The sequence below is a fragment of the Pteronotus mesoamericanus genome, unplaced genomic scaffold (genome assembly GCF_021234165.1).
Source record: "Pteronotus mesoamericanus isolate MK-2021 breed Mesoamerican mustached bat unplaced genomic scaffold, CSHL_Meso_final scaffold_54, whole genome shotgun sequence".
In the NCBI taxonomy this organism is placed as follows: domain Eukaryota; kingdom Metazoa; phylum Chordata; class Mammalia; order Chiroptera; family Mormoopidae; genus Pteronotus; species Pteronotus mesoamericanus.
Genome location: NW_026555321.1, coordinates 62,036,415 through 62,043,884, shown reverse-complemented (window position 1 = coordinate 62,043,884; position 7,470 = coordinate 62,036,415). Strand labels below are relative to the sequence as shown.

Here is a 7,470-nt window from a genome sequence, read left to right as displayed (position 1 = left end):
AGACACATGCATTAATGACTGAGAGGCACTTGCAAGCATCTTCTTGAACTTATTTTTAAAGGGACTGGACAGGTGAAGAAAAGGTGAGGGAAAGATTAGAGGAAACTGCTCCATAAAGCAGAGATCAGTGAGCACAGAGGGCTCTGAAACATTTTCATAATGGGTGACTGGACATTCAAGCATAGAGGCCTTGAACACCATGTTAACCTTTGTCTTGAAAGCACTGAGGGGTCAATGAAAAATTTTAAGCAGTGGAGTGACATGCTCAGATGCATATTTTAGAATAATCATTGTAAATATAGTGTGCTTCAAATCCAGGGATGATGTCACAGGATGCAATGGAGAGAAAAGAATGGGCATCCATTCAATCGAGAGATGTTTACTGAATCCTACAAATATTCACAGAATGTAATGCTATTCTTGGTACATGATTCTTTTACAAGCTTAGTTATGATGGGAGAAGAGAGAGAAGAAGAAAGAGAGTTTAAAGTCAAGGGAAAATTTAAGAAAAAAAGACTTATACAGCCATTGTGCTGAGGAGTTTTGACAATGGAAAATGTAGGCTTAAAGACTTGCCAAGGAGAGAGTAGATAAGCCACAGGAGCAAGCAGACAGTGAAGAATGTCACTTTGAGGAAGAGCAGAGGCACCCAGGCTGGAGACAGAAGAGCACTAGTCAGCCACGGTATGGATGGAAGTAATTTGTCGGTTTTGGGTGAGACAGTTGGGCAAAAGATGTAGAAATTCATGCTTAATGGTCTTTATTATGCCTCTAAAGTAGAAGACCAGGGTGTGGATCTCAAGAAGGACTCATCGTGGTTAATCAGGCTCAAATTCATATCCACTGCATATAAGGGAAAAGCTGGAGAGTTGGCTGCCAGCCTCCTGCACTGGGCTCCTGCCATCTGAGCACACACTTACAAAGAGGCTCCTGGTACTGTATTCCAACCAATGGACTGAGATCTTCCCTCTCCAACTGGAGCTGCACCCTCATTTGCATCTTTACCAACTAATCAGAGTGGTTCCATAATGACTAATCAAAACACATGATTCTGACCAATCTGGACAGTGTAATTTGGACCGAACTGTGCAAATTTGGATTCCTCATTTGCATAGAAATGGAAGGATCAGGGACCAGGGCAGACACTTCCTCTATATAAGGGACCTCCCAGTGATCTGTTGGAGCACATCATTGGTTTCCTCTGGGTCCTGTTTTTCCCCAGTTACTAAACTGTTCACCTGAATAAAGTCTCTCTTTTTACCACACCCCATATTGGGTACTCCTGTTGGTTGGCTGGGTGACAGCAACCTTTTGTTGACAAGACCATCTGAATAATGTGGTCACCACGGACTTCATTTGCTAGGCAGCCTTTCTTTTAAAAGCACAGAAAGAACAGCATCTGTATTTTGTACAAATGGGTATAACAGGCCTTGCCTCATGGAACTGACTGACCCCTGTAGTTGCTCAGTGTTTTGTCATTCTACTTATGCAGGGCAGGGTGCAAGATTTGGTGACTAATAACAGGTGATAGCCCTCTGCTGATGGCAGTTTTTTACTCTTGTAATGGGTTCTCAAGAGCCCAGCTTGGTCAAGTGGTGCTTATTTAGAGTTCACCCTTGCTATAAAGCGTTTCAGAGGACCGCTGGTGCCCGAGGTCCTCCCAGGAGAAGACGCACTGCTCCGCCCCAGCCGGAAGGTCACGTCAGCGGCAGGCCCCTCGAGCCCGCGGAGCCTCTCCCCAGTCTCCGCCCCTCCACGGCTCTAGCCCCGCCTCGAGCTCCAGGCCACGCCTACCACTGCTCGGGGCTCCGCCTTCCTCTCCTATTGGCTGGTCTTGCACATTCCCTGAACGCCCGGAAGAGCCGGTGGAGCGGACTTTTCCAGCGGCGTCGCCGGCGCCCTGGCTGCGCATGCTCGGGGAAGCGAGTCCGGTCGGGATCTGTGGGCCGGGTGGCGCGCTCGCGGGGAGGGAGGTGTGGGTCGGCGGGGGCGGTCGCGGTGGGGCGGGTGGGGGGAGGGCCGGGTAGCGACAGCGCTTTCGAGCGGTTGCGGGCGGCCTGGCTGCGGGACCGCGCCTGCGGCGAGATGGCGGTCCTGGGCGCCGAGGGCTAAGGCGCCGCCGCCTGGGGACGCGCCTCTACGAGCTCGGGAGCCGGTGAGGACGCCGGGGCGCCGACTGGGCAGGGGGCGGGTTGGACCCTGAGGCTGAACGTTTGGCCCGGGTGGACCTCTGCGGGGCGGGGGACGCGGGACTGCCGGGTGGCCCTGACACAGGCCGAGCGAAGTGTCCCGGTAAGTCGGCAGGGCGGCCGCCCAGCTGCTCACCTTGTCCCCCTGCCACTCTGAGACACTGGGTCCACTTCCTGCTTGCGCCCAGACCCCCATCGCTGCCAGTGTCACCCCATCCTACTAACTGCAGCCCCAGCGCACCCCACCTCCACCCCGGTGACCCGCCAGGTCCCGGTGACCTTGCAGTTTTTGCTACCGACTCAGACCTTCTGCCGACCTTTACAAGATGTTAATTTTGTAGTTGGCTCATCGTTTTGCGACCTTTGAGGAATTGTCCTGTGCTAGGTCCTCTTTTTTACCCCGTCGTCTGGGAGTGAATCTGCCTTCGCTCCCGTGATAACCAGACAAGACCACTGTCAGGTTGACATTTTTACTCTTCCAAAGGCTTGGCATGGCTTTTTTTTCCTGTTCGATAAGTTTTGTAGTGTGTGTGTGTGTGTGCGCGCGCACACAGCCTAATGTTGAAAAGGATTTGAGTTTGTGTTTTAAAATGCTGTTGGTAATAGAGGTGGAAGAGAATGTCCAAAGTTCTTTCTCCCCCTTTGGTGTTTTTACCTAAAACACTTGGATGCACATTTTCACAAGAGTTCACACTTACTTTAAATCAACCTTATTTGTCGCACTGAGTCTGTGTATTATACAAGCAGAATGTATCTTTTAAAAAAGAAAGGTATTCTTTTATGTATGTGATTTGTTTTTAGCCGTAAAGTAGTAAATTAGCTGTCATGGAAATGATCACTTTTCATAAAGTTAGTATTTTTTCAAATTAAAAACTTAGTGGCCAAGTGTTGGGAGCTACTCAGACTGAGAAGTGTGAAGTAAATTGAAAAGTTCTTTCAGATGTAGCTTATTGACATTTTCAAATAGTTCTTCCTGGACTTTGAAAAGTAGAAAGTAAGGGCTATGTTTTGGAAGCCTGGTGTGATAGAGGGTGTCACAGATAAAGTCTCTGCCTTCAAAGAGAGAGTAGTCTAGTGTTCACCTCTCAAAATCTGAAATTTCTTTTTAGTTACTAAGCACCTACTGCTTGACTGTGGTGGGTATTTGGGGAATATAAAGGTGTGCATGATGATGGTTTCTGTCTTCAGGGACTAGTTAGGTGGGTAGGACTATACATACATGCCTCATTTGCCTTTTTGTTTTTAATCCTCCCCCGAGGATATGTTTTTATTCATTTTAGAGGGGTGGGGGAGAGAAACGATTGGTCATCTCCTGTATGCACCTTAACCATGCATGGAACCCATATGTGTGCACCCTGATGGGGGATCGAACTCTCAACCTTTTGGTGCACAGCACTAAGCTACAAACAGCTGACCCACCTGGCTAGCGCTTATTTGTCTTTTAATAGGTAGTTCAGGTACCTGCAGAATTCAGATTTAAAGAGGGTAAAGCCCACATTTCATTTGGGAAGGTGGGGTTTCGTGGCTTGTGAAATCTTTCAGGATGATTAAGAATCTTGGCAGGCAGGGAAAGGCAATCCCAGCAGAGAGAAGGGACTAAGAGCACAGAGATCATACATCTGGGGAGACGGAAATAATTATGTATGGATGGAACATAAAGTATCTGTACCAGTAGTGAGAGTGATAAAGCTCGAAGTAAAAATTGGACCAATTTCTATTTGCTTTTAATGCAGGCTAATGACCTTGGATTTGGTAGGTGTTGGGGGTTTTACAGATGACTTTGAGTTGGTAATGTAATGTAAAGCAGTTGTCAGATGGTTAATCTGGCATCTGTGCAGTGTGGATTGAAGTAGAGAAAACTTGGAGGCAGAGAGATCTCGTGATTGCTGTAGTCATAGATAGCGAGGGGCTGAGCTGTGGCCGTAATTATTAGGAATGAAAGGAGGAAGAAGTAGATTAGACAGAATTGATGATGAGAGAGAAAATGAAGAGAATAAAAATAATTAGGTTTTTGATTCAGGTTATTTAGGAGGATAGTGGTACTGTTTTGAGCACATCCACAGAAGCTTTATCTTTGGCATGTGTTACTTTGTAGCAGGAGTTCTCAATCTTTTGGGGATTAATGATTTTTGGTGAAATTAAAGAAACCTGGCCTGGAAAATTTCCATATAAACCTGTGCTTTCTGCTTTTAATTTTAGAGAGTCTGTGGAGAGTCTGCAGCTTATCTAAGGAACCCATGGGCCAGTGGGTTGGCCTCGAAGCAGCTGTCAGAATTACTTGGGGGCTTCTAAAACATCAGAACCTTCAGATTCTTCCATTTTCTGCTTAGAACCCTTACAGTACAGACACACTGTATTTATACTTAGGCGGACTATCTCCTTACACTGTGTTGTTGTTTACAGTGAATTTTGACTGACATGGTATTTGCTATTATGTTACAGAGCAAACTAGCCCAAGAGGTTAAATCATTTGTCCCAGGTATTTCAATTAGCAAGTGTGTAAAGTGGACTCAGGAGTTAATTTCTTTTTCCTATGATGTATGCAACTGATTTATCATCATTGGATATAGTTACTGCTTTAAGTGACCTTGTCAGTGAACACTAGATGATCTTGGGAGGTTCCTTCCAGTTAACAATTTGTGATTCTTGGCTCTTAGGTTTTCAATGGACTGTCTGTGTGGACCCATCTTCTTTCCATATGCTGGAGTGCTGGTGAGGCTTAGGGATGAATCGGGTGTATGGAGAGCAGGTAGTGGTATTAGGCCAGTCATTTACTTATTTATTTCCTTTGTAATCTCAGTCTGGATTGGAGGATGGGGTAGGGTGGGGTAGGAAGGAAAGTAAATGAAATAAGAAACTTTAAAAACTTATTTTTTTCTATTCAGGTATGCCCTACGTAAGAATCCCCCTGTTCTCTATTCAGGAAGCCTTTATCAAGTAAAAATGGAAACTTTACAAAATAAATGAAGTACTGGGACCTAGTCAGTGAATTTTCTTATTGGATTAAGTAACTAACCATCCCTAGTATGGTTACAGTGTAATTTGATGAGTAAACTGTTGACTTTTCTGCACCTATAGATTATTTTCCTGGTAGGGAACAAGGGAAGGTTATTACTTAATATCTTTTATAGCTCTTCTGTAATTATTAGAAAGACTGGAGTCTTCTTTACTCTTTCTATAAAAATATGTAATTATAACAAGCAGTGGGAAAACTAATAAATTGGAAATGATAGTGATACATATTTTGCAGTAACTAGTTCCTAAAACTTAAAGGAGGAAAATTGTCTAACAGAAGCACTACATGGATGATTTCCTGTTCTTCTGACATTAGAAGAATATGATATTTATATTTCATTTTACATTTTTTTCATAATGCAGTACAAACTTTATCATGTGGTTCTCATTACAGCCGAGCAATAGGTCTGTCAGGTGCTAGTCATTGTTTTTTAGATGAAGAGCCTGAGGCTTAAATAAGTGAAAAAAGTTAAACTTCCAGGGTATCTAGCTAGTCAGTGACTAAAATAGAACTGGAACTATAGCACATATTTGTGTTCCTGGGTCAGTATTCTTTTCCCAATGACTCTTCAACAGTGTAAATGTAGTTGAAGGCTGTGGGTGAGGAGTCTGAAGTTACCTGTTTGGAATCTGTGTTACACATTTGTAGTGTGTAAATTTGAACTTGTCTCTTTCCTCCTTGTTTAAATGCTAATCTCATTGCATGGCTTTTGGTAGATAATTTTGAGATTTATAAGAATTTAGCACAAAATAGTTATCTTCCTGTAAAGGAAAAAGCAAACGTTGATTTCTCATTTAAAGAAATATTTTCTTTATTAAGTATTATAAGTATTTTTGTTCCTTTTGAAACTTGTGGATTTTAATTGAGTTACTTTTACAGATGATGTTTGTTCTTGTATTTATTTAAGATTTTATTTATTTACTTTTAGAGAGGGGGAAGAGAGGGAGAAAGAGAGGAAGAGAAACATCAATGTCCAAGAGATACATTAACCTGTTGGCTCTCACATGCCCCTAACCGGAATCCCAGCCCACAACCCTGACCGGGAACTGAACCGATGAAGTTTGTTCTTTCATAAAAGCCTGCTCTATGAAATTTTGTATTTTTGGAGCAAATAAATCAGAATCTGATTTCCAAAAGTCTATATCATGATATTGCATGATTTTTACCATTACATAAAAAACTTTATCATTAAAAGAAAGATTTACCATAAAAAAGCTGTTAGTATGCACTTCACATTCATGTTTAAACAACTTTTGGGGGAATAAATTATGTAAAAACATATGTCAGATAGTTCCTAATTTATAAAGAAGACTAGTATTTGTCTTAACATTCCTAAAATCTGTTATTTGCTCACAGCACATACTTGTGTACCTACTACATGTCAGACATTGTGTGAGGTGCTGGGGGTCCAGTGCTAAGATGACACACAGGAAAACCTGTCCTCCTAGAACTTGAAATTTAGTAGAGTCACCGTCAAGAAGGGCATAAAGGCCCTGGCTGGTGTGGCTCAGTAGATTGAGTGCCAGTCTGCAAACCAAAGGGCCACTGAATCGATTCCCAGTCAGGGCACATGCCTGGATTTTGGGCCAGGTCCTCAGCAGGGGGCCCACGAGAGGCAACCACATATTGATGTTTCTTTCCCTTTCTCCCTTCCCCCTTCTAATATAAATAAATAAAATCTTTAAAGAATTTTTAAAAATGAAGAAGGGCATAAGGGCATTGTCTTTATCTTCTGGGATTGTGTGAGTATTTGGAATTATAGTTACAGGCATAGCTCAGAGATACTGTGGGTTTGGTTCCAGACACCACATTAAAGCAAGGTCTCATCTTTTTTGCTGGTGGAGGTTCTTGTCTTCCAATTGTAAAGGAAAAAACAAACAAACAACCCCCCAGCACCTGTAAAGTTCAGTAAAGCGAGGTATGCTTGTAACTACACTCCCTTTTTCTGGGTTTTAAGCAAATTATGTAAAAACACAAGGAACCAGGTGAGCATTATTTTGGTTACTTATTGCTGTGTAACAATCAACCCTAAAACTAAGTGACCTAAGACAACCTTTTTTTTTTGATCACAGTTTTGCTATCCCAGGTTGCCAGGCTGGCCTCATTTGAACATTTCTGCTGGTTTTGCTGGTGGTCACTCAACTGGCCACATTCAGCTGACACTTTAGCTGGGTGCTGGTCTCTCTGTCTTTCTCTTTCTCTTTCTTTTCCTCTTCCTCTTGTACCATATAGTCCTGTTGTCTCAGAGCCCCTTGCTCTCTAGGT

The 7,470-nt window shown here is 43.3% G+C and overlaps 1 protein-coding gene across 2 annotated transcripts in view; it reads left to right on the top strand.

The window, feature by feature from the left end:
• Window positions 1-2,006: 2,006 nt before the first annotated feature.
• Window positions 2,007-7,470, top strand: part of WWP1 (WW domain containing E3 ubiquitin protein ligase 1) — a 108,899-nt gene continuing 103,435 nt past the window's right edge. For both annotated transcript variants that reach the window (XM_054595549.1, XM_054595548.1), the window contains exon 1: window positions 2,007-2,155. The gene's annotated coding sequence lies outside the window, so the exon portion shown is untranslated. The remainder of the gene's footprint in view (window positions 2,156-7,470) is intronic.